At 45.6% G+C, this 24,561-nt stretch overlaps 1 pseudogene; it reads left to right on the top strand.

The window, feature by feature from the left end:
• The first annotated feature begins 22,925 nt into the window (after nucleotides 1-22,925).
• Nucleotides 22,926-23,077, top strand: LOC142355683 (5.8S ribosomal RNA; annotated as a pseudogene).
• The last annotated feature ends 1,484 nt before the right edge of the window (nucleotides 23,078-24,561 follow it).

Raw genomic sequence — 24,561 nt, forward strand, 5'->3', positions numbered from 1 at the left:
ATTGCTAGCCTTCGGGCTGGTGGTATAGATAGACTAGAAGATAGTCTCTCGGTGGTGCATGATATGGACCTCGCTACTCATTTGAGTTAGGAAGAAGGAAGATCAAAATTCTGCAGAGAGTTTTATTCTATGTTGATCTATGCTGTGCGAAACCATGTCTACTGCCTTGCAATCAACTCATACTTTTGAGTTCTTCTCTAGCCAATAAGCACCGTAACATAATTCGGAGTGTACGGCAAACGGTGGTTGACATTTGGTGAAAATTCCAGTGTCGTGTTACGGCACTGGGAAAGAACTTGAACTTGTGCTCAGGCAACCAAGCAGCCAAGGTTGTGCGGTGTCTTGCTACAAATGTTCGGTTGTGTTCTAAATTAGCTGAAGTAAGCTGAAGCATCGCTTTGCTGTCTGAAAGTGTTGCCTCGTCATCTATGCGCTCCCAAATGGCCTAACACTGGCAGCCAATCAGAGTGCGAGAAAAGCGCTCCCAAATGGCCTAACACTGGCAGCCAATCAGAGTGCGAGAAAAGCGCTCCCAAATGGCCTAACAGTGGCAGCCAATCAGAGTGCGAGAAAAGCGCTCCCAAATGGCCTAACAGTGGCAGCCAATCAGAGTGCGAGAAAAGCGCTCCCAAATGGCCTAACAGTGGCAGCCAATCAGAGTGCGAGAAAAGCGCTCCCAAATGGCCTAACAGTGGCAGCCAATCAGAGTGCGAGAAAAGCGCTCCCAAATGGCCTAACAGTGGCAGCCAATCAGAGTGCGAGAAAAGCGCTCCCAAATGGCCTAACAGTGGCAGCCAATCAGAGTGCGAGAAAAGCGCTCCCAAATGGCCTAACAGTGGCAGCCAATCAGAGTGCGAGAAAAGCGCTCCCAAATGGCCTAACAGTGGCAGCCAATCAGAGTGCGAGAAAAGCGCTCCCAAATGGCCTAACAGTGGCAGCCAATCAGAGTGCGAGAAAAGCGCTCCCAAATGGCCTAACAGTGGCAGCCAATCAGAGTGCGAGAAAAGCGCTCCCAAATGGCCTAACAGTGGCAGCCAATCAGAGTGCGAGAAAAGCGCTCCCAAATGGCCTAACAGTGGCAGCCAATCAGAGTGCGAGAAAAGCGCTCCCAAATGGCCTAACAGTGGCAGCCAATCAGAGTGCGAGAAAAGCGCTCCCAAATGGCCTAACAGTGGCAGCCAATCAGAGTGCGAGAAAAGCGCTCCCAAATGGCCTAACAGTGGCAGCCAATCAGAGTGCGAGAAAAGCGCTCCCAAATGGCCTAACAGTGGCAGCCAATCAGAGTGCGAGAAAAGCGCTCCCAAATGGCCTAACAGTGGCAGCCAATCAGAGTGCGAGAAAAGCGCTCCCAAATGGCCTAACAGTGGCAGCCAATCAGAGTGCGAGAAAAGCGCTCCCAAATGGCCTAACAGTGGCAGCCAATCAGAGTGCGAGAAAAGCGCTCCCAAATGGCCTAACAGTGGCAGCCAATCAGAGTGCGAGAAAAGCGCTCCCAAATGGCCTAACAGTGGCAGCCAATCAGAGTGCGAGAAAAGCGCTCCCAAATGGCCTAACAGTGGCAGCCAATCAGAGTGCGAGAAAAGCGCTCCCAAATGGCCTAACAGTGGCAGCCAGCTAGAGCTAGCTTAAGTTAGCTTGGGTTAGCTTGAGTTAGCTTTAATTAGCTTTAATTAGCTTAAGCTAGCTTAAGTTAGCTTGGGTTAGCTTGAGTTAGCTTGAGCTAGCTTGAGTTAGCTTGAATTAGCTTGAGTTAGCTTGAATTAGCTTGAGTTAGCTTGAGTTAGCTTGAATTAGCTTGAGTTAGCTTGAGTTAGCTCGGGTTAGCTTGAGTTTGACTTCATTAACCCAAGTTAGCTTGGGTTAACTTCATTAAGTTAGCTTGAACTAGCTTGAGTTAGCTTGAGTTAGCTTGAGTTAGCTTGAGTTAGCTTGAGTTAGCTTGTCTTAGCTTTAGCTAGCTTGAGTTAGCTTGAACTAGCTTTAGCTACCTTGAGTTAGCTTGAGTTAGCTCGGGTTAGCTTGAGTTAGCTTGAGTTAGCTTGAGTTAGCTTTAGCTAGCTTGAGTTAGCTTGAGTTAGCTTGAGTTAGCTTGAGTTAGCTTGAATTAGCTTGAGTTAGCTTGAGTTAGCTTTAGCTAGCTTGGGTTAGCTTGAGCTAGCTTGAGTTAGCTCGGGTTAGCTTGAGTTAGCTTGAGTTAGCTTTAGCTAGCTTGAGTTAGCTTGAGTTAGCTTGAGTTAGCTTGAGTTAGCTTTAGCTAGCTTGAGTTAGCTTGAACTAGCTTGAGTTAGCTTGAGCTAGCTTGAGTTAGCTTGAGTTAGCTTGAGTTAGCTTTAGCTAGCTTGAGTTAGCTTGAACTAGCTTTAGTTAGCTTGAGTTAGCTTGAGTTAGCTTGAGTTAGCTTGAGTTAGCTTGTCTTAGCTTTAGCTAGCTTGAGTTAGCTTGAACTAGCTTTAGCTACCTTGAGTTAGCTTGAGTTAGCTCGGGTTAGCTTGAGTTAGCTTGAGTTAGCTTGAGTTAGCTTTAGCTAGCTTGAGTTAGCTTGAGTTAGCTTGAGTTAGCTTGAACTAGCTTGAGTTAGCTTGAGTTAGCTTGAGTTAGCTTGAGTTAGCTTGAGTTAGCTTGAGTTAGCTTGTCATAGCTTTAGCTAGCTTGAGTTAGCTTGAACTAGCTTTAGCTACCTTGAGTTAGCTTGAGTTAGCTCGGGTTAGCTTGAGTTAGCTTGAGTTAGCTTGAGTTAGCTTTAGCTAGCTTGAGTTAGCTTGAGTTAGCTTGAGTTAGCTTGAGTTAGCTTGAATTAGCTTGAGTTAGCTTGAGTTAGCTTTAGCTAGCTTGGGTTAGCTTGAGCTAGCTTGAGTTAGCTCGGGTTAGCTTGAGTTAGCTTGAGTTAGCTTTAGCTAGCTTGAGTTAGCTTGAGTTAGCTTGAGTTAGCTTGAGTTAGCTTTAGCTAGCTTGAGTTAGCTTGAACTAGCTTGAGTTAGCTTGAGCTAGCTTGAGTTAGCTTGAGTTAGCTTGAGTTAGCTTTAGCTAGCTTGAGTTAGCTTGAACTAGCTTGAGTTAGCTTGAGTTAGCTTGAGTTAGCTTGTCTTAGCTTTAGCTAGCTTGAGCTAGCTTGAACTAGCTTTAGCTACCTTGAGTTAGCTTGAGTTAGCTCGGGTTAGCTTGAGTTAGCTTGAGTTAGCTTGAGTTAGCTTTAGCTAGCTTGAGTTAGCTTGAGTTAGCTTGAGTTAGCTTGAACTAGCTTGAGTTAGCTTGAGTTAGCTTGAGTTAGCTTGAGTTAGCTTGAGTTAGCTTGTCTTAGCTTTAGCTAGCTTGAGTTAGCTTGAACTAGCTTTAGCTACCTTGAGTTAGCTTGAGTTAGCTCGGGTTAGCTTGAGTTAGCTTGAGTTAGCTTGAGTTAGCTTTAGCTAGCTTGAGTTAGCTTGAGTTAGCTTGAGTTAGCTTGAGTTAGCTTGAATTAGCTTGAGTTAGCTTGAGTTAGCTTTAGCTAGCTTGGGTTAGCTTGAGCTAGCTTGAGTTAGCTCGGGTTAGCTTGAGTTAGCTTGAGTTAGCTTTAGCTAGCTTGAGTTAGCTTGAGTTAGCTTGAGTTAGCTTGAGTTAGCTTTAGCTAGCTTGAGTTAGCTTGAACTAGCTTGAGTTAGCTTGAGCTAGCTTGAGTTAGCTTGAGTTAGCTTGAGTTAGCTTTAGCTAGCTTGAGTTAGCTTGAACTAGCTTGAGTTAGCTTGAGCTAGCTTGAGTTAGCTTGAGTTAGCTTGAGTTAGCTTTAGCTAGCTTGAGTTAGCTTGAACTAGCTTGAGTTAGCTTGAGTTAGCTTGAGTTAGCTTGAGTTAGCTTGTCTTAGCTTTAGCTAGCTTGAGCTAGCTTGAACTAGCTTTAGCTACCTTGAGTTAGCTTGAGTTAGCTCGGGTTAGCTTGAGTTAGCTTGAGTTAGCTTGAGTTAGCTTGAGCTAGCTTGAGTTAGCTTGAGTTAGCTTGAGTTAGCTTTAGCTAGCTTGAGTTAGCTTGAACTAGCTTGAGTTAGCTTGAGCTAGCTTGAGTTAGCTTGAGTTAGCTTGAGTTAGCTTTAGCTAGCTTGAGTTAGCTTGAACTAGCTTGAGTTAGCTTGAGTTAGCTTGAGTTAGCTTGAGTTAGCTTGTCTTAGCTTTAGCTAGCTTGAGCTAGCTTGAACTAGCTTTAGCTACCTTGAGTTAGCTTGAGTTAGCTCGGGTTAGCTTGAGTTAGCTTGAGTTAGCTTGAGTTAGCTTTAGCTAGCTTGAGTTAGCTTGAGTTAGCTTGAGTTAGCTTGAACTAGCTTGAGTTAGCTTGAGTTAGCTTGAGTTAGCTTGAGTTAGCTTGAGTTAGCTTGAGTTAGCTTGTCTTAGCTTTAGCTAGCTTGAGTTAGCTTGAACTAGCTTTAGCTACCTTGAGTTAGCTTGAGTTAGCTCGGGTTAGCTTGAGTTAGCTTGAGTTAGCTTGAGTTAGCTTTAGCTAGCTTGAGTTAGCTTGAGTTAGCTTGAGTTAGCTTGAGTTAGCTTGAATTAGCTTGAGTTAGCTTGAGTTAGCTTTAGCTAGCTTGGGTTAGCTTGAGCTAGCTTGAGTTAGCTCGGGTTAGCTTGAGTTAGCTTGAGTTAGCTTTAGCTAGCTTGAGTTAGCTTGAGTTAGCTTGAGTTAGCTTGAGTTAGCTTTAGCTAGCTTGAGTTAGCTTGAACTAGCTTGAGTTAGCTTGAGCTAGCTTGAGTTAGCTTGAGTTAGCTTGAGTTAGCTTTAGCTAGCTTGAGTTAGCTTGAACTAGCTTTAGTTAGCTTGAGTTAGCTTGAGTTAGCTTGAGTTAGCTTGAGTTAGCTTGTCTTAGCTTTAGCTAGCTTGAGTTAGCTTGAACTAGCTTTAGCTACCTTGAGTTAGCTTGAGTTAGCTCGGGTTAGCTTGAGTTAGCTTGAGTTAGCTTGAGTTAGCTTTAGCTAGCTTGAGTTAGCTTGAGTTAGCTTGAGTTAGCTTGAGTTAGCTTGAGTTAGCTTGAGTTAGCTTGTCTTAGCTTTAGCTAGCTTGAGTTAGCTTGAACTAGCTTTAGCTACCTTGAGTTAGCTTGAGTTAGCTCGGGTTAGCTTGAGTTAGCTTGAGTTAGCTTGAGTTAGCTTTAGCTAGCTTGAGTTAGCTTGAGTTAGCTTGAGTTAGCTTGAGTTAGCTTGAATTAGCTTGAGTTAGCTTGAGTTAGCTTTAGCTAGCTTGGGTTAGCTTGAGCTAGCTTGAGTTAGCTCGGGTTAGCTTGAGTTAGCTTGAGTTAGCTTTAGCTAGCTTGAGTTAGCTTGAGTTAGCTTGAGTTAGCTTGAGTTAGCTTTAGCTAGCTTGAGTTAGCTTGAACTAGCTTGAGTTAGCTTGAGCTAGCTTGAGTTAGCTTGAGTTAGCTTGAGTTAGCTTTAGCTAGCTTGAGTTAGCTTGAACTAGCTTGAGTTAGCTTGAGTTAGCTTGAGTTAGCTTGAGTTAGCTTGAGTTAGCTTGTCTTAGCTTTAGCTAGCTTGAGTTAGCTTGAACTAGCTTTAGCTACCTTGAGTTAGCTTGAGTTAGCTCGGGTTAGCTTGAGTTAGCTTGAGTTAGCTTGAGTTAGCTTTAGCTAGCTTGAGTTAGCTTGAGTTAGCTTGAGTTAGCTTGAACTAGCTTGAGTTAGCTTGAGTTAGCTTGAGTTAGCTTGAGTTAGCTTGAGTTAGCTTGTCTTAGCTTTAGCTAGCTTGAGTTAGCTTGAACTAGCTTTAGCTACCTTCAGTTAGCTTGAGTTAGCTCGGGTTAGCTTGAGTTAGCTTGAGTTAGCTTGAGTTAGCTTTAGCTAGCTTGAGTTAGCTTGAGTTAGCTTGAGTTAGCTTGAGTTAGCTTGAATTAGCTTGAGTTAGCTTGAGTTAGCTTTAGCTAGCTTGGGTTAGCTTGAGCTAGCTTGAGTTAGCTCGGGTTAGCTTGAGTTAGCTTGAGTTAGCTTTAGCTAGCTTGAGTTAGCTTGAGTTAGCTTGAGTTAGCTTGAGTTAGCTTTAGCTAGCTTGAGTTAGCTTGAGCTAGCTGAGTTAGCTTGAGTTAGCTAGCTTGAGCTTGAGCTAGCTAGCTAGCTTGAGCTTGAGCTAGCTAGCTCGCTTGAGCTTGAGCTTGAGCTAGCTAGCTTGAGCTTGAGCTAGCTAGCTAGCTTGAGCTTGAGCTTGAGCTAGCTGGCTTGAGCTTGAGCTAGCTAGCTTGAGCTTGAGCTAGCTAGCTAGCTAGCTTGAGCTTGAGCTTGAGCTAGCTAGCTAGCTTGAGCTAGCTATCTAGCTTGAGCTTGAGCTAGCTAGCTAGCTTGAGCTTGAGCTTGAGCTTGAGCTAGCTGGCTTGAGCTTGAGCTAGCTAGCTTGAGCTTGAGCTAGCTAGCTAGCTTGAGCTTGAGCTTGAGCTAGCTGGCTTGAGCTTGAGCTAGCTAGCTTGAGCTTGAGCTAGCTAGCTAGCTTGAGCTTGAGCTTGAGCTAGCTAGCTAGCTAGCTTGAGCTTGAGCTTGAGCTTGAGCTAGCTAGCTTGAGCTTGAGCTAGCTAGCTAGCTTGAGCTTGAGCTTGAGCTAGCTAGCTTGAGCTTGAGCTTGAGCTAGCTAGCTTGAGCTTGAGCTTGAGCTAGCTAGCTTGAGCTTGAGCTTGAGCTAGCTAGCTTGAGCTTGAGCTTGAGCTAGCTAGCTAGCTAGCTTGAGCTTGAGCTAGCTAGCTTGAGCTTGAGCTAGCTAGCTAGCTTGAGATTGAGCTTGAGCTAGCTGGCTTGAGCTTGAGCTAGCTAGCTTGAGCTTGAGCTAGCTAGCTTGAGCTTGAGCTAGCTAGCTAGCTTGAACTTGAGCTAGCTAGCTAGCTTGAGCTTGAGCTTGAGCTAGCTAGCTAGCTTGAGCTTGAGCTTGAGCTAGCTGGCTTGAGCTTGAGCTAGCTAGCTTGAGCTTGAGCTAGCTAGCTTGAGCTTGAGCTAGCTAGCTAGCTTGAACTTGAGCTAGCTAGCTAGCTTGAGCTTGAGCTAGCTAGCTAGCTTGAGCTTGAGCTAGCTAGCTAGCTTGAGCTTGAGCTTGAGCTAGCTAGCTTGAGCTTGAGCTTGAGCTAGCTAGCTAGCTTGAGCTTGAGCTAGCTAGCTTGAGCTTGAGCTAGCTAGCTTGAGCTTGAGCTAGCTAGCTAGCTTGAGCTTGAGCTAGCTAGCTAGCTTGAACTTGAGCTAGCTAGCTAGCTTGAGCTTGAGCTAGCTAGCTAGCTTGAGCTAGCTAGCTAGCTTGAGCTTGAGCTTGAGCTAGCTAGCTTGAGCTTGAGCTAGCTAGCTAGCTTGAGCTTGAGCTAGCTAGCTAGCTTGAGCTTGAGCTAGCTAGCTAGCTTGAGCTTGAGCTTGAGCTAGCTAGCTTGAGCTTGAGCTTGAGCTAGCTAGCTAGCTTGAGCTTGAGCTAGCTAGCTTGAGCTTGAGCTAGCTAGCTTGAGCTTGAGCTAGCTAGCAAGCTTGTGCTTGAGCTAGCTAGCTAGCTTGAGCTTGAGCTTGAGCTAGCTAGCTTGAGCTTGAGCTAGCTAGCTTGAGCTTGAGCTAGCTAGCTTGAGCTTGAGCTAGCTAGCAAGCTTGTGCTTGAGCTAGCTAGCTAGCTTGAGCTTGAGCTTGAGCTAGCTGGCTTGAGCTTGAGCTAGCTAGCTTGAGCTTGAGCTAGCTAGCTTGAGCTTGACCTAGCTAGCTAGCTTGAACTTGAGCTAGCTAGCTAGCTTGAGCTTGAGCTAGCTAGCTAGCTTGAGCTTGAGCTAGCTAGCTAGCTTGAGCTTGAGCTTGAGCTAGCTAGCTTGAGCTTGAGCTTGAGCTAGCTAGCTAGCTTGAGCTTGAGCTAGCTAGCTTGAGCTTGAGCTAGCTAGCTTGAGCTTGAGCTAGCTAGCTAGCTTGAGCTTGAGCTAGCTAGCTAGCTTGAACTTGAGCTAGCTAGCTAGCTTGAGTTTGAGCTAGCTAGCTTGAGCTTGAGCTAGCTAGCTTGAGCTTGAGCTAGCTAGCTAGCTTGAACTTGAGCTAGCTAGCTAGCTTGAGCTTGAGCTAGCTAGCTAGCTTGAGCTTGAGCTAGCTAGCTAGCTTGAGCTTGAGCTTGAGCTAGCTAGCTTGAGCTTGAGCTTGAGCTAGCTAGCTAGCTTGAGCTTGAGCTAGCTAGCTTGAGCTTGAGCTAGCTAGCTTGAGCTTGAGCTAGCTAGCTAGCTTGAGCTTGAGCTAGCTAGCTAGCTTGAACTTGAGCTAGCTAGCTAGCTTGAGCTTGAGCTAGCTAGCTTGAGCTTGAGCTAGCTAGCTAGCTTGAGCTTGAGCTTGAGCTAGCTAGCTAGCTAGCTTGAGCTTGAGCTTGAGCTTGAGCTAGCTAGCTTGAGCTTGAGCTAGCTAGCTAGCTTGAGCTTGGGCTTGAGCTAGCTAGCTTGAGCTTGAGCTTGAGCTAGCTAGCTTGAGCTTGAGCTTGAGCTAGCTAGCTTGAGCTTGAGCTTGAGCTAGCTAGCTTGAGCTTGAGCTTGAGCTAGCTAGCTAGCTAGCTTGAGCTTGAGCTAGCTAGCTTGAGCTTGAGCTAGCTAGCTAGCTTGAGCTTGAGCTTGAGCTAGCTGGCTTGAGCTTGAGCTAGCTAGCTTGAGCTTGAGCTAGCTAGCTTGAGCTTGAGCTAGCTAGCTAGCTTGAACTTGAGCTAGCTAGCTAGCTTGAGCTTGAGCTTGAGCTTGAGCTAGCTAGCTAGCTTGAGCTTGAGCTTGAGCTAGCTGGCTTGAGCTTGAGCTAGCTAGCTTGAGCTTGAGCTAGCTAGCTTGAGCTTGAGCTAGCTAGCTAGCTTGAACTTGAGCTAGCTAGCTAGCTTGAGCTTGAGCTAGCTAGCTAGCTTGAGCTTGAGCTAGCTAGCTAGCTTGAGCTTGAGCTTGAGCTAGCTAGCTTGAGCTTGAGCTTGAGCTAGCTAGCTAGCTTGAGCTTGAGCTAGCTAGCTTGAGCTTGAGCTAGATAGCTTGAGCTTGAGCTAGCTAGCTAGCTTGAGCTTGAGCTAGCTAGCTAGCTTGAACTTGAGCTAGCTAGCTAGCTTGAGCTTGAGCTAGCTAGCTAGCTTGAGCTAGCTAGCTAGCTTGAGCTTGAGCTTGAGCTAGCTAGCTTGAGCTTGAGCTAGCTAGCTAGCTTGAGCTTGAGCTAGCTAGCTAGCTTGAGCTTGAGCTAGCTAGCTAGCTTGAGCTTGAGCTTGAGCTAGCTAGCTTGAGCTTGAGCTTGAGCTAGCTAGCTAGCTTGAGCTTGAGCTAGCTAGCTTGAGCTTGAGCTAGCTAGCTTGAGCTTGAGCTAGCTAGCAAGCTTGTGCTTGAGCTAGCTAGCTAGCTTGAGCTTGAGCTTGAGCTAGCTAGCTTGAGCTTGAGCTAGCTAGCTTGAGCTTGAGCTAGCTAGCTTGAGCTTGAGCTAGCTAGCAAGCTTGTGCTTGAGCTAGCTAGCTAGCTTGAGCTTGAGCTTGAGCTAGCTGGCTTGAGCTTGAGCTAGCTAGCTTGAGCTTGAGCTAGCTAGCTTGAGCTTGAGCTAGCTAGCTAGCTTGAACTTGAGCTAGCTAGCTAGCTTGAGCTTGAGCTAGCTAGCTAGCTTGAGCTTGAGCTAGCTAGCTAGCTTGAGCTTGAGCTTGAGCTAGCTAGCTTGAGCTTGAGCTTGAGCTAGCTAGCTAGCTTGAGCTTGAGCTAGCTAGCTTGAGCTTGAGCTAGCTAGCTTGAGCTTGAGCTAGCTAGCTAGCTTGAGCTTGAGCTAGCTAGCTAGCTTGAACTTGAGCTAGCTAGCTAGCTTGAGTTTGAGCTAGCTAGCTTGAGCTTGAGCTAGCTAGCTTGAGCTTGAGCTAGCTAGATAGCTTGAACTTGAGCTAGCTAGCTAGCTTGAGCTTGAGCTAGCTAGCTAGCTTGAGCTTGAGCTAGCTAGCTAGCTTGAGCTTGAGCTTGAGCTAGCTAGCTTGAGCTTGAGCTTGAGCTAGCTAGCTAGCTTGAGCTTGAGCTAGCTAGCTTGAGCTTGAGCTAGCTAGCTTGAGCTTGAGCTAGCTAGCTAGCTTGAGCTTGAGCTAGCTAGCTAGCTTGAACTTGAGCTAGCTAGCTAGCTTGAGCTTGAGCTAGCTAGCTAGCTTGAGCTAGCTAGCTAGCTTGAGCTTGAGCTTGAGCTTGAGCTAGCTAGCTTGAGCTTGAGCTAGCTAGCTAGCTTGAGCTTGAGCTAGCTAGCTAGCTTGAGCTTGAGCTAGCTAGCTAGCTTGAGCTTGAGCTTGAGCTAGCTAGCTTGAGCTTGAGCTTGAGCTAGCTAGCTAGCTTGAGCTTGAGCTAGCTAGCTAGCTTGAGCTTGAGCTTGAGCTAGCTAGCTTGAGCTTGAGCTTGAGCTAGCTAGCTAGCTTGAGCTTGAGCTAGCTAGCTTGAGCTTGAGCTAGCTAGCTTGAGCTTGAGCTAGCTAGCTAGCTTGTGCTTGAGCTAGCTAGCTAGCTTGAGCTTGAGCTTGAGCTAGCTGGCTTGAGCTTGAGCTAGCTAGCTTGAGCTTGAGCTAGCTAGCTTGAGCTTGAGCTAGCTAGCTAGCTTGAACTTGAGCTAGCTAGCTAGCTTGAGCTTGAGCTAGCTAGCTAGCTTGAGCTTGAGCTAGCTAGCTAGCTTGAGCTTGAGCTTGAGCTAGCTAGCTTGAGCTTGAGCTTGAGCTAGCTAGCTAGCTTGAGCTTGAGCTAGCTAGCTTGAGCTTGAGCTAGCTAGCTTGAGCTTGAGCTAGCTAGCTAGCTTGAGCTTGAGCTAGCTAGCTAGCTTGAACTTGAGCTAGCTAGCTAGCTTGAGCTTGAGCTAGCTAGCTAGCTTGAGCTAGCTAGCTAGCTTGAGCTTGAGCTTGAGCTAGCTAGCTTGAGCTTGAGCTAGCTAGCTAGCTTGAGCTTGAGCTAGCTAGCTAGCTTGAGCTTGAGCTAGCTAGCTAGCTTGAGCTTGAGCTTGAGCTAGCTAGCTTGAGCTTGAGCTTGAGCTAGCTAGCTAGCTTGAGCTTGAGCTAGCTAGCTTGAGCTTGAGCTAGCTAGCTTGAGCTTGAGCTAGCTAGCAAGCTTGTGCTTGAGCTAGCTAGCTAGCTTGAGCTTGAGCTTGAGCTAGCTAGCTTGAGCTTGAGCTAGCTAGCTTGAGCTTGAGCTAGCTAGCTTGAGCTTGAGCTAGCTAGCAAGCTTGTGCTTGAGCTAGCTAGCTAGCTTGAGCTTGAGCTTGAGCTAGCTGGCTTGAGCTTGAGCTAGCTAGCTTGAGCTTGAGCTAGCTAGCTTGAGCTTGAGCTAGCTAGCTAGCTTGAACTTGAGCTAGCTAGCTAGCTTGAGCTTGAGCTAGCTAGCTAGCTTGAGCTTGAGCTAGCTAGCTAGCTTGAGCTTGAGCTTGAGCTAGCTAGCTTGAGCTTGAGCTTGAGCTAGCTAGCTAGCTGGAGCTTGAGCTAGCTAGCTTGAGCTTGAGCTAGCTAGCTTGAGCTTGAGCTAGCTAGCTAGCTTGAGCTTGAGCTAGCTAGCTAGCTTGAACTTGAGCTAGCTAGCTAGCTTGAGTTTGAGCTAGCTAGCTTGAGCTTGAGCTAGCTAGCTTGAGCTTGAGCTAGCTAGCTAGCTTGAACTTGAGCTAGCTAGCTAGCTTGAGCTTGAGCTAGCTAGCTAGCTTGAGCTTGAGCTAGCTAGCTAGCTTGAGCTTGAGCTTGAGCTAGCTAGCTTGAGCTTGAGCTTGAGCTAGCTAGCTAGCTTGAGCTTGAGCTAGCTAGCTTGAGCTTGAGCTAGCTAGCTTGAGCTTGAGCTAGCTAGCTAGCTTGAGCTTGAGCTAGCTAGCTAGCTTGAACTTGAGCTAGCTAGCTAGCTTGAGCTTGAGCTAGCTAGCTAGCTTGAGCTAGCTAGCTAGCTTGAGCTTGAGCTTGAGCTTGAGCTAGCTAGCTTGAGCTTGAGCTAGCTAGCTAGCTTGAGCTTGAGCTAGCTAGCCAGCTTGAGCTTGAGCTAGCTAGCTAGCTTGAGCTTGAGCTTGAGCTAGCTAGCTTGAGCTTGAGCTTGAGCTAGCTAGCTAGCTTGAGCTTGAGCTAGCTAGCTAGCTTGAGCTTGAGCTTGAGCTAGCTAGCTTGAGCTTGAGCTTGAGCTAGCTAGCTAGCTTGAGCTTGAGCTAGCTAGCTTGAGCTTGAGCTAGCTAGCTTGAGATTGAGCTAGCTAGCTAGCTTGTGCTTGAGCTAGCTAGCTAGCTTGAGCTTGAGCTTGAGCTAGCTGGCTTGAGCTTGAGCTAGCTAGCTTGAGCTTGAGCTAGCTAGCTTGAGCTTGAGCTAGCTAGCTAGCTTGAACTTGAGCTAGCTAGCTAGCTTGAGCTTGAGCTTGAGCTAGCTAGCTAGCTTGAGCTTGAGCTAGCTAGCTAGCTTGAGCTTGAGCTTGAGCTAGCTAGCTTGAGCTTGAGCTTGAGCTAGCTAGCTAGCTTGAGCTTGAGCTAGCTAGCTTGAGCTTGAGCTAGCTAGCTTGAGCTTGAGCTAGCTAGCTAGCTTGAGCTTGAGCTAGCTAGCTAGCTTGAACTTGAGCTAGCTAGCTAGCTTGAGCTTGAGCTAGCTAGCTAGCTTGAGCTAGCTAGCTAGCTTGAGCTTGAGCTTGAGCTTGAGCTAGCTAGCTTGAGCTTGAGCTAGCTAGCTAGCTTGAGCTTGAGCTAGCTAGCTAGCTTGAGCTTGAGCTAGCTAGCTAGCTTGAGCTTGAGCTCGAGCTAGCTAGCTTGAGCTTGAGCTTGAGCTAGCTAGCTAGCTTGAGCTTGAGCTAGCTAGCTTGAGCTTGAGCTAGCTAGCTTGAGCTTGAGCTAGCTAGCTAGCTTGAGCTTGAGCTAGCTAGCTAGCTTGAGCTTGAGCTAGCTGGCTTGAGCTTGAGCTAGATAGCTTGAGCTTGAGCTAGCTAGCTAGCTTGAGCTAGCTAGCTAGAGCTCGACCTATGAAAAGCTGCGCAAACACTTATTCTATAATAATTGCGAAAATTAAAAATTTCACAAGTGAAAAGCTGCATAAACAGTAATTCTATGTGTGGGGCATTATTAGGGGGAGGTGTCTTGTCAAAATATGGCTGGACTAAAGACCTCAACCCAGATAGGGTGGAAGGCCCTATGATCGGTCTGTTACTAATCGGTGACCGATAAAGACCTGACCAAGGCCTGTAGTAAGCTTGGTTAGGCATTACAGGAGATAACACTAAGACCGAGGGGTCTTAGAGAGCCCTCTAGCGGGGCGAATAGAGCTAGATCGAGCCTTGGGAAAGCTAGATCGAGCAGGACTGAAGCTAAAGGATAGACCGAGAGGTCTGTCTGGTCCTCCTAGAGAGGCCAAGAGAAAGTACGAGAAGCCAACTAAAGCTTGATCGGGCCTTCAGCAAGCATGACCGAGCTGTACCGGAGCTAACACTAAGACCGAGGGGTCTTAGAGAGCCCTCTAGCGGGGCGAATAGAGCTAGATCGAGCCTTGGGAAAGCTAGATCGAGCAGGACTGAAGCTAAACGATAGACCGAGAGGTCTGTCTGGTCCTCCTAGAGAGGCCAAGAGAAAAAACGAGAAGCTAACTAAAGCTTGATCGGGCCTTCAGCAAGCACGACCGAGCTGTACCGGAGCTAACACTAAGACCGAGGGGTCTTAGAGAGCCCTCTAGCGGGGCGAATAGAGCTTGATCAAGCCTTGGGCAAGCTAGATCGAGCAGGACTGAAGCTAAGCAAGAGACCGAGAGGTCTGTCTGGTCCTCCTAGAGAGGCCAAGAGAAAGTACGAGAAGCCAACTAAAGCTTGATCGGGCCTTCAGCAAGCACGACCGAGCTGTACCGGAGCTAACACTAAGACCGAGGGGTCTTAGAGAGCCCTCTAGCGGGGCGAATAGAGCTAGATCGAGCCTTGGGAAAGCTAGATCGAGCAGGACTGAAGCTAAACGATAGACCGAGAGGTCTGTCTGGTCCTCCTAGAGAGGCCAAGAGAAAGTACGAGAAGCTAACTAAAGCTTGATCGCGCCTTCAGCAAGCACGATTGAGCAAGACCGGAGCTAACACTAAGACCGAAGTGTCTTAGAGAGCCCTCTGGTGGGGCGAATAGAGCTAGATCGAGCCTTGGGAAAGCTAGATCGAGTAAGATTGAAGCTGAAAGAGTGTCAGAGGAGCAAATGAACCTCCAAAAAGTGAAAATCAAATTTTAGAAAAAACACAAGTTAAATACTGCATGGACAGTATTTCTATGTGTGGGGCATTATTAGGGGGAGGTGTCTTGTCAAAATATGGCTGGACTAAAGACCTCAACCCGGATAGGGTGGAAGGCCCCATGATCGGTCTGTTACTAATCGGTGACCGATAAAGACCTGACCAAGGCCTGTAGTAAGCTTGGTTAGGCATTACAGGAGTTAACACTAAGACCGAGGGGTCTTAGAGAGCCCTCTAGCGGGGCGAATAGAGCTAGATCGAGCCTTGGGAAAGCTAGATCGAGCAGGACTGAAGCTAAGCAAGAGACCGAAAGGTCTGTCTGGTCCTCCTAGAGAGGCCAAGAGAAAGTACGAGAAGCTAACTAAAGCTTGATCAGGCCTTCAGCAAGCACGACCGAGCTGTACCGGAGCTAACACTAAGACCGAGGGGTCTTAGAGAGCCCTCTAGCAGGGCGAATAGATCTAGATCGAGCCTTGGGAAAGCTAGATCGAGCAGGACTGAAGCTAAACGATAGACCGAGAGGTCTGTCTGGTCCTCCTAGAGAGGCCAAGAGAAAGTACGAGAAGCTAACTAAAGCTTGATCGGGCCTTCAGCAAGCACGACCGAGCTGTACCGGAGCTAACACTAAGACCGAGGGGTCTTAGAGAGCCCTCTAGCAGGGCGAATAGAGCTAGATCGAGCCTTGGGAAAGCTAGATCAAGCAGGACTGAAGCTAAACGATAGACCGAGAGGTCTGTCTGGTCCTCCTAGAGAGGCCAAGAGAAAGTACGAGAATCTAACTAAAGCTTGATCGGGCCTTCAGCAAGCACGACCGAGCTGTACCGGAGCTAACACTAAGACCGAGGGGTCTTAGAGAGCCCTCTAGCAGGGCGAATAGAGCTAGATCGAGCCTTGGGAAAGCTAGATCGAGCAGGACTGAAGCTAAACGATAGACCGAGAGGTCTGTCTGGTCCTCCTAGAGAGGCCAAGAGGAAGTACGAGAAGCTAACTAAAGCTTGATCGCGCCTTCAGCAAGCACGATTGAGCAAGACCGGAGCTAACACTAAGACCGAAGTGTCTTAGAGAGCCCTCTAGTGGGGCGAATAGAGCTAGATCGAGCCTTGGGAAAGCTAGATCGAGTAAGATTGAAGCTGAAAGAGTGTCAGAGGAGCAAATGAACCTCCAAAAAGTGAAAATCAAATTTTAGAAAAAAACACAAGTTAAATACTGCATGGACAGTAATTCTATGTGTGGGGCATTATTAGGGAGAGGTGTCTTGTCAAAATATGGCTGGACTAAAGACCTCAACCCGGATAGGGTGGAAGGCCCTATGATTGGTCTGTTACTAATCGGTGACCGATAAAGACCTGACCAAGGCCTGTAGTAAGCTTGGTTAGGCATTACAGAAGATAACACTAAGACCGAGGGGTCTTAGAGAGCCCTCTAGCGGGGCGAATAGAGCTTGATCAAGCCTTGGGCAAGCTAGATCGAGCAGGACTGAAGCTAAACGATAGACCGAGAGGTCTGTCTGGTCCTCCTAGAGAGGCCAAGAGAAAGTACGAGAATCTAACTAAAGCTGGGTCGGGCCTTCAGCAAGCACGACCGAGCAGTACCGGAGCTAACACTAAGACCGAGGGGTCTTAGAGAGCCCTCTAGTGGGGCGAATAGAGCTAGATCGAGCCTTGGGAAAGCTAGATCGAGCAGGACTGAAGCTAAACGATAAACCGAAAGGTCTGACGGGTCCTCATAAGAGGCATGGAGAAAGATCTGATACTAAAGTACCTCTCGGAAGTAATAAAATATGCCTGATGAAGCCGGGTATGATGTTTGTTGTTTGATGGCATTCATCGATTAGGTCTGGTGGATTCCCCATTACTCCGAGTGGTACTAGTAGAGGCTCCTACAGGGGTGAGCAAAGCGAGATCAAGCCTTAGGCAAGCTAGATCGAGCAGAACTGAAGCTGAAAAGCAAAATAAATGACAGGTCTGTCCAAATCAATAAACTTGAAATCCAGTGTGGTCACCACGGGTCACGAGGTGAATTCCTAGCGATTGTCTGCTGAACGTATAGGAAGGCCCGAAACGAACGATAATTTCATTGCACAGTGGAGATACTATACGTTCAGGAGTAGCATACATCGGGTTTGATCTATGATCATGTCTGGTCTCCGAGGATCCACCGGGTTACCAACTGGCACCGCTGTACTGGGTGTAAAACTGGGCCACCTGAAGTCCCGGGTGTAAAACTAGGTGCCTCTGTGCCAAAGTAGCGGCTTGCGTAGTGCATTATGCCTCCGGCTTGCGAAATGGTTATAAGCAATAACAACAGGACGCCGCGGGGTGTTCACATAAAGGAGTAACGTTCTCTCAAGGGAGGGGATCTAAAAATCTTGATAAAACATTTATTCTATGCAAAATTTGTGCGCAAATTTTGCAAAGTAAAAAGCTGCACTGTAGCAAATTCTATGTGTGTAGCATTATTAGGGAAGTGTTGTTTGATGGCACCTCTCTACTTGATGCACCAAAGAACTACCTTGATGGCTCATGACCGCTGGTAATCTGTCGTCGCTAGTAGTTCGGAACTGAGAACAAATATGTTCGCAAATTACAACAATTATACAGCATATTGCTGAATAAAGCAGAACCGAATAATACTCAGTGACTTTACACCAAGACTGACTAATGTCTGGATTGTATCGTCCTACTCGAGTAAGGCGAAGAAAAGCTAGAAAGATACGCTTTTCACAAAGCAGGCTTAATGCATGCAAACCAAGGAGGAAGGAGTGATGCCCCTCCTTATAATAAGCAGAACCAAATAAAGAACAGACAGCATCATCTGTACAGTGACCAAGAAGAGGTGAAACTTCTGTATGTGAAAAGGCAATTTGAGCGAGATTTATTAGCAGACTAGTATTATGTTGTTTCTAGTAGGCGAAAGCCGAAACATCAACATGTGAAAATCTGATATTAAATCCTCAATCATTTTCCCTAGTATTATACAGCTATGAGTAACCTTAATTGGACACGGCAATTATTGCTGACCGGTGAAACTTTCGCATGGGAAAGACACACACACTTCTTGACAAAGCAATAAGTATTATGCTGTTTCTAGTACGCGAAAGCAGAAACATCAGCATGTGAAAGTTGTGAAGTTGAAGAATTTTTGTGTTGAGTACGATGTTGTTACTAGTAACCATGTCGACAGCTGAGAACTGTTCTCTAACCAATAGAAGGTGAAACTTCTGTATGTGAAAAGGCAATTTGAGCGAGATTTCTTAGCAGACTAGTATTATGTTGTTTCTAGTAGGCGAAAGCCGAAACATCAACATGTGAAAATCTGATATTAAATCCTCAATCATTTTCCCTAGTATTATACAGCTACTAGTAGCCGTAATTGGTCAGGGAAACATTGTTGACCGGTGAAACTTCACATGGGAAAGACACACAAATTACTTGACAAAACAATAAGTATTATGCTGTTTCTAGTATGCGAAAGCAGAAACATCAGCATGTGAAAGTTGTGAAGTTGAAAAGTTTTTGTGTTGAGTACGGTGTTGTTACTAGTAACCATGTCGACAGCTGGAAAGCTGTTCTCTAACCAATAAAAGGTAAAACTTCTGTATCTGAAGAGGCGGCGTGATTGAGATTTTTAACAGACTAGTATTATGTTGTTTCTAGTAGGCGAGAGCCGAAACATCGACATGTGAACATCTGGTTTTTAAATCATGAGTCAATTCTCCCTAGTATGATACAGTTGTTAGCCGGTATTGGTAACAGTAGAACAGAGATTTGGAGGGCAAAACCTGCTCATGGGAAATGCTCACAGAGCGCTATCTACCAGTACACATAGTATTATGCTGTTTCTAGTACGCGCGAGCCGAAACATCAGCATGTGAAATGTGTAATCGTGGGTAACTCTAAGTGTGTAGAGTACTGTGTAGTAACTAGTAGCCATGCCAAAGCATGCATTGAAACTCTTCGTGATTTAAAAAGCTCAAAGCAAGATTGACGAGGCCGCAAGGCTATGTCTTTCTAAATTCGAACAAATCGAAAGATTGTTCAAAGTACAATTAAACTGATTGATCCTGTCAGTTGCCATATGCTTGTCTGAAAGACTAAGCCATGCATGTGCAAGCGAAGCTTGAAAAAGTGGAACCGCGAATGGCTCATTAAATCAGTTACTATCTATTAGTTGATTTGCAAGCTAAATGAATAACTGCGGTAACCCTGCAGCTAATGCATGCTGATTGTCCGACACTGTCGGAGACTTTTACAAGACTACACCGGGTGATTTGCTAAGTACAGACACATCCCGTGATGAGTCCTAGTAACTGAAAGATCCCAGATAGCTTCGGCTTGGGGACGGAACTTCCGAATTTCTGACCTATCAACCTATGATGGTAGTGTAACGGACTACCATGGTTGTGACGGGTAACGGGGAATCAGGGTTCGATTCCGGAGAGGGAGCCTTAGAAACGGCTACCACATCCAAGGAAGGCAGCAGGCACGCAAATTACCCACTCTCCGCACGAGGAGGTAGTGACTAGAAATAATGATATGAACCTTTATGGTTTGTAATCAGAATGGAATGGACTTAAAAGCTCCATTGATGAACGAGTAGAGGGCAAGTCTGGTGCCAGCAGCCGCGGTAATACCAGCCTCTACAAGCGTATGCAATAGTTGCTGCGTTTAAAAAGCTCATAGTTGGATCTGTTTGAGTAGAACGGCAACATGGTCTTCAGTTAAATCTGTTGACTCGTTCCGCTCATCCTTCGCATCGAAGAAATAGTTTGCACTTAAATGTGACGAACTGTGGAAACGGTGTTTTCACCCTGAGAAAATTAGAGTGTTCAAAGCATCCTTTGGGATCGAATAATAAAGCATGGAATAATGGAGAATGACCCGCTACTCGATTGATGCCGGTTGGCTGAGTGCGGTAATGATTGAAAGGAACAGACGGGGGCATTTGTATTGCTACGTTAGAGGTGAAATTCTTGGATCGTGGCAAGACAAACTACTGCGAAAGCATTTGCCAAGAATGTTTTCATTAATCAAGAACGAAAGTCAGAGTATTGAAGAGGATTAGATACCCTCGTAATTCTGACCATAAACTATACCAACCTACAATTTGTCAAAGTCGATCTTGACTTGGCAAGAGATTAACCGGGAAACCAAAGTTTATTGGTTCCGGGGGAAGTATGGTTGCAAAATCGAAACTTAAAGGAATTGACGGAAGGGCACCACCAGGAGTGGAGCCTGCGGCTTAATTTGACTCAACACGGGAAAACTCACCCGGTCCAGACATCTTAAGGATTGACAGATTGAATATCTTTCATGATTATATGGGCGGTGGTGCATGGCCGTTCTTAGTTAGTGGAGTGATCTGTCTGGTTAATTCCGATAACGAACGAGATCTTCTCCATCTAAATAATGAAATTCACTATATGTGAATTCAAACACTTCTTAGAGGAACTATGCGGAATTAAATACCGCAGATGAAGTGAGGCTATAACAGGTCTGTGATGCCCTTAGATGTTCTGGACTGCACGCGCGCTACACTGTGTACTTTTAGATTGAGTACTCAGCCCTTGGTCCGAAATGGACTGGGCAATCAGAGAAAAGTACAGCGCTTCAAGGGGATCGTCTGTTGTAACTTGCAGACGTGAACCAGGAATTCCTGGTACTTATGAGTCAACAACTCATAGGGATTACGTCCCTGCCCTTTGTACACACCGCCCGTCGCTACTACTGATTGGATAGTTAAGCAAGAATTGCAAATTCCTACTGTTGGGACTTCGGTCTCCGGCAACGGGATGAAGCGGATCGAGCTTAATTGTCTAGAGGAAGTAAAAGTCGTAACAAGGTTTCCGTAGGGGAACCTGCGGAAGGATCAGTGATTGATTCCTTCGGGCATGGCTGCTGGTAGAGGCCATGTCTGTAGTGCGCATGACGCTCTGTCGCTAGAGATTGCTTGGCAACCAATCTCGAATTATGTATCGAGCTCAAAAACTACTTGTGTGGATACATAGTTCAGCAGTCATGGCAAGGGACTGCTTAAAGGGAGACTAGTTAGCAAAAGCAGCCTAGCAGAACTGCAGCTATCTAGATCTCAGAAGCTGGGTTATAGAAGCCCAGCTATAGACTTGTGAATGAGAAAGGCCTAAAAAGGTCCACAAGTCGCGTGGTTAGAACCGACACGCAAAAATCCCAGCGAGTGACAGAGCGTTGCGCTGTTCAGTGGGAAAGAGTTGAGCTACTCGGGGCGCCCACTGAACTTGCTCCGAGCCAAAGGCTCGAAAAAACACAGCTTAGCCTCAGATCCTTTACATAGAAGGCTAGCTAAAATAAACTTACCTTGGACGAGGGTAAAGTTTAGTCAGTTCTTAGGGGAGAGTAATCCACAGCTTCTCGCCCTCTGAACATTCTCCCAGATATGTAGGTCTGGGAGAGTCTCCTCCTGTTCTTCGGAATCTGGAGGTAGACAAAGACAGTACGATACGATCTTGCATCGGGATGACTAACCGATAATGATCATAATCTGACAATTTTTCCGGCTTGAGGCACCGGAGTCAGATTAAAGACACATACTGAACTAAAGGCGTATGTGCAAAGCTTGTCGGAGTGTAGAGAGTCAAGCTGAGTTGACTCGTCACGTGGTGATGACAACAGCCATGTGCAAAACACTCACAACTTTATCGTCTATGTGGAAAAGGTTGCTAACAGCGCTCTCTATGAGAGGCCCTCGCATATAACTATACGAGGAAAAGGCGATAGAGTTGTTTGAATGTGGGGCAGGTTCATCGACAAGCTAAGTTGATCACATTCTTGTTGTGGCATCCTACTAGAATTGGTCACGGTCTGCACCAACTCTCCCCAAGTTGGCCAGACTTAAAACTAGAAATAAGGTTTGCAGCTATGTGAACCTAGAAACTGTAAAGGAGTTGAAAGAACTTAAAGGAATTGAAAGAGGCCTTGAGGTATATCCTCTTGGTAAAGACCCACAAAAGCTCACAAAAGTGGCTTCGAAGGGCAAAACTGGTTCATCCAAAACAATTGGAGAGCTTAAAGCAGAACCAATTCGAATGAAACACTATTGGTGAAACTTCATCATGAGAACGTCACAAGCTGATCACGCTCTATGATATGACTAGTATTATGTTGCTTCTAGTAGGCTAAGCGCAAGCCGAAACATCAACATGTGAAAGTCGTAGAATTTTGCAATCAAACTGTGGCTAGTACTGTGATGTTACTAGTAACCTGGTGTTCCGTCATATGGCCAAGAGAGCATTTGAAGGCGAAACTTCTGCATGGGAAAGCTGCATCATGATCAAAATTTTATATCGAGTATTATGTTGACGTTAGTAGGCCTTGGCCGAAAACGCAGCATGTGAAAGGTATAGATAAAAGTTATTGTTGCAGTCAGTACTGTGTAGTTACTAGTAGCTGGATTTAAGCTCAAAATGAGACACTGTTGGTGAAACTTCATCATGAGAATGTCACAAGCTGATCAAGCTCTATGATATGACTAGTATTATGTTGCTTCTAGTAGGCTAAGCGCAAGCCGAAACATCAACATGTGAAAGTCGTAGAATTTTGCGATCAAATTGTGGCTAGTACTGTGATGTTACTAGTAACCTTGTGTTACGTCATATGGCCAAGAGAGCATTTGAAGGCGAAACTTCTGCATGGGGAAGCTGCATCATGAACAAAAGTTTATATCGAGTATTATGTTGACATTAGTAGGCCCTGGCCGAAAGCGCAGCATGTGAAAGGTATAGATAAAAGTTATCGTTGCAGTCAGTACTGTGTAGTTACTAGTAGCTGGATTTAAGCTCGAAATGAGACACTGTTGGTGAAACTTCATCATGAGAACGTCACAAGCTGATCACGCTCCATGATATGACTAGTATTATGTTGCTTCTAGTAGGCTAAGCGCAAGCCGAAACATCAACATGTGAAAGTCGTAGAATTTTGCGATCAAATTGTGGCTAGTACTGTGATGTTACTAGTAACCTTGTGTTACGTCATATGGCCAAGAGAGCATTTGAAGGCGAAACTTCTGCATGGGGAAGCTGCATCATGAACAAAAGTTTATATCGAGTATTATGTTGACGTTAGTAGGCCCTGGCCGAAAGCGCAGCATGTGAAAGGTATAGATAAAAGTTAGCGTTGCAGTCAGTACTGTGTAGTTACTAGTAGCTGGATTTAAGCTCGAAATGAGACACTGTTGGTGAAACTTCATCATGAGAACGTCACAAGCTGATCACGCTCTATGATATGACTAGTATTATGTTGCTTCTAGTAGGCTAAGCGCAAGCCGAAACATCAACATGTGAAAGTCGTAGAATTTTGCAATCAAACTGTGGCTAGTACTGTGATGTTACTAGTAACCTTTTCTTACGTCATATGGCCAAGAGAGCATTTGAAGGCGAAACTTCTGCATGGGGAAGCTGCATCATGAACAAAAGTTTATATCGAGTATTATGTTGACGTTAGTAGGCCCTGGCCGAAAGCGCAGCATGTGAAAGGTATAGATAAAAGTTATCGTTGCAGTCAGTACTGTGTAGTTACTAGTAGCTGGATTTAAGCTCGAAGTGAGACACTGTTGGTGAAACTTCATCATGAGAACGTCACAAGCTGATCACGCTCTATGATATGACTAGTATTATGTTGCTTATAGTAGGCTAAGCGCAAGCCGAAACATCAACATGTGAAAGTCGTAGAATTTTGCGATCAAACTGTGGCTAGTACTTTGATGATGCTTGTAGCCAACCGAATTGGTTGAAAAGCCCAATAAGTAAGCTAACTTGGGAGAGCTTGTTGGAAACCAAATGCTACTAGATTGGTCCAAATACATCCTTCAACAGGGGATCACTTGGCTCGCTTTACGAAGAGGAGCACAGCTATATGTGTTAATTCGGTATGAATCGCAAGATTTGTTTACCGACCTCTCTAACGCAAAAGGCGGTCTCGGCTTCGGCTGTTGACTGCGTCCGATTCAGGGTTATATAACTCTCGATTGAACACATTGATGTTCTATTGTTGGTGCTTCCAATAAAATTGGAACACTTAAAGCAGAACCGATTCAAATAATAGCATTCTGATCAATGATTGCATTCCTTGATCAAGAACTGCTGGAGTCATTGTGATGGCGAATTTTCTTCATAAGAAAATTGCAAAGAGACGGAACTTAATGAGACTAGTATTATGTTGTTTCTAGTAAGCGGAAGCTGAAACAGCAACATGTGAAAATCAAGTTTTGTTCAATGATCTCGAGGCGATAAGTACTATGAAGCAACTAGTAGCCTAAGCATGACTCAGATTTGAGACAGTCAAAAAGACTGGCGAAACTTCTTCACATGAAAGTTACATAGAGAACTACAAATGTATACAGCGAGTATTATGTTGTTTCTAGTAGGCGAAAGCTGAAACATCAACATGTGAAAGTTGTCTGCAAACTGTAGAACGATATGTGATTAGTACTGTGCTGTTACTAGTAGCCAGTCTGACTGTAGAAGCCAAGACAAAGGGAAACTAATGCATCTGAAAAGGACAAGTTATGGAAAGGTATGCACGATAAGTATTATGTTGTTTCTAGTAAGCGGCAGCTGAAACATCAACATGTGAACGTCGTTGTGTACAGTAACCTAGAACTATATAGTCCTTAGTAACGTGCATTTACTAGTACCTGTAATTGGTATTCAGACTCAGGCAGTTTGGAATAGTTTGGCAAAGATGCACCAGAGAAAACTGGGATTTGATACAGAAATTGTTGAATACAAGTATTATGCTGCTTCTAGTAGGTTGAATCCGAAACATCAGCATGTGAAAATTGAAAACATTTCTGGTTCGAATTGTCACAAGTATTTGGTGATCTGAGTAGCCAAACTCACTACAACGCCAATTGAAGGCAAAAATTCTCAACGGGAAAAGCTATTCTCATTGAATGAGCTAACAAGACGAGTATTATGTTGCTTCTAGTAGGCGAAAGCCAAAACATCAACATGTGAAAGTCTTGCTGAACAAATTTAATGTTGTTGAGCTCAGTACCGTGTGAATTAGTAGCCATAATTGGCGAGCGAAAATTGAACTGGCGAAACTTCGTCTTTGGAAAATTGCAGATGCCGAGCACTTATTTTGCAACGAGTATTATGTTGACTGTAGTAAGCGAAAGCCGAAACAGCAACATGTGAAAGCTGTTGAAATTTGTGGTCATTTTGCAATAAGTACAAGGAGTGTAACTAGTAGCCAGGTCAAAATTTGGGATAAGAATGAGCAAAAATTCTGCATGAGAACAGTTGAAATTATGAAACTAAATTACAAAGACTAGTATTATGTTGTTTCGAGTACGCGAAAGCGGAAACATCAACATGTGAACGTTTGTAACGAAGTTTCGTTAATTTTCAGCCTAGTACTGAGCAAGAACGAGTAGCCTCATCTCTCCAATCCCACGCAAAATGTAGTGAAATATGTGAGTGAACCTTATTCACG

The sequence above is a fragment of the Convolutriloba macropyga genome, unplaced genomic scaffold, assembly GCF_964194025.1.
Source record: "Convolutriloba macropyga unplaced genomic scaffold, txConMacr16.3 SCAFFOLD_919, whole genome shotgun sequence".
NCBI classification, from domain to species: Eukaryota; Metazoa; Xenacoelomorpha; order Acoela; family Convolutidae; genus Convolutriloba; species Convolutriloba macropyga.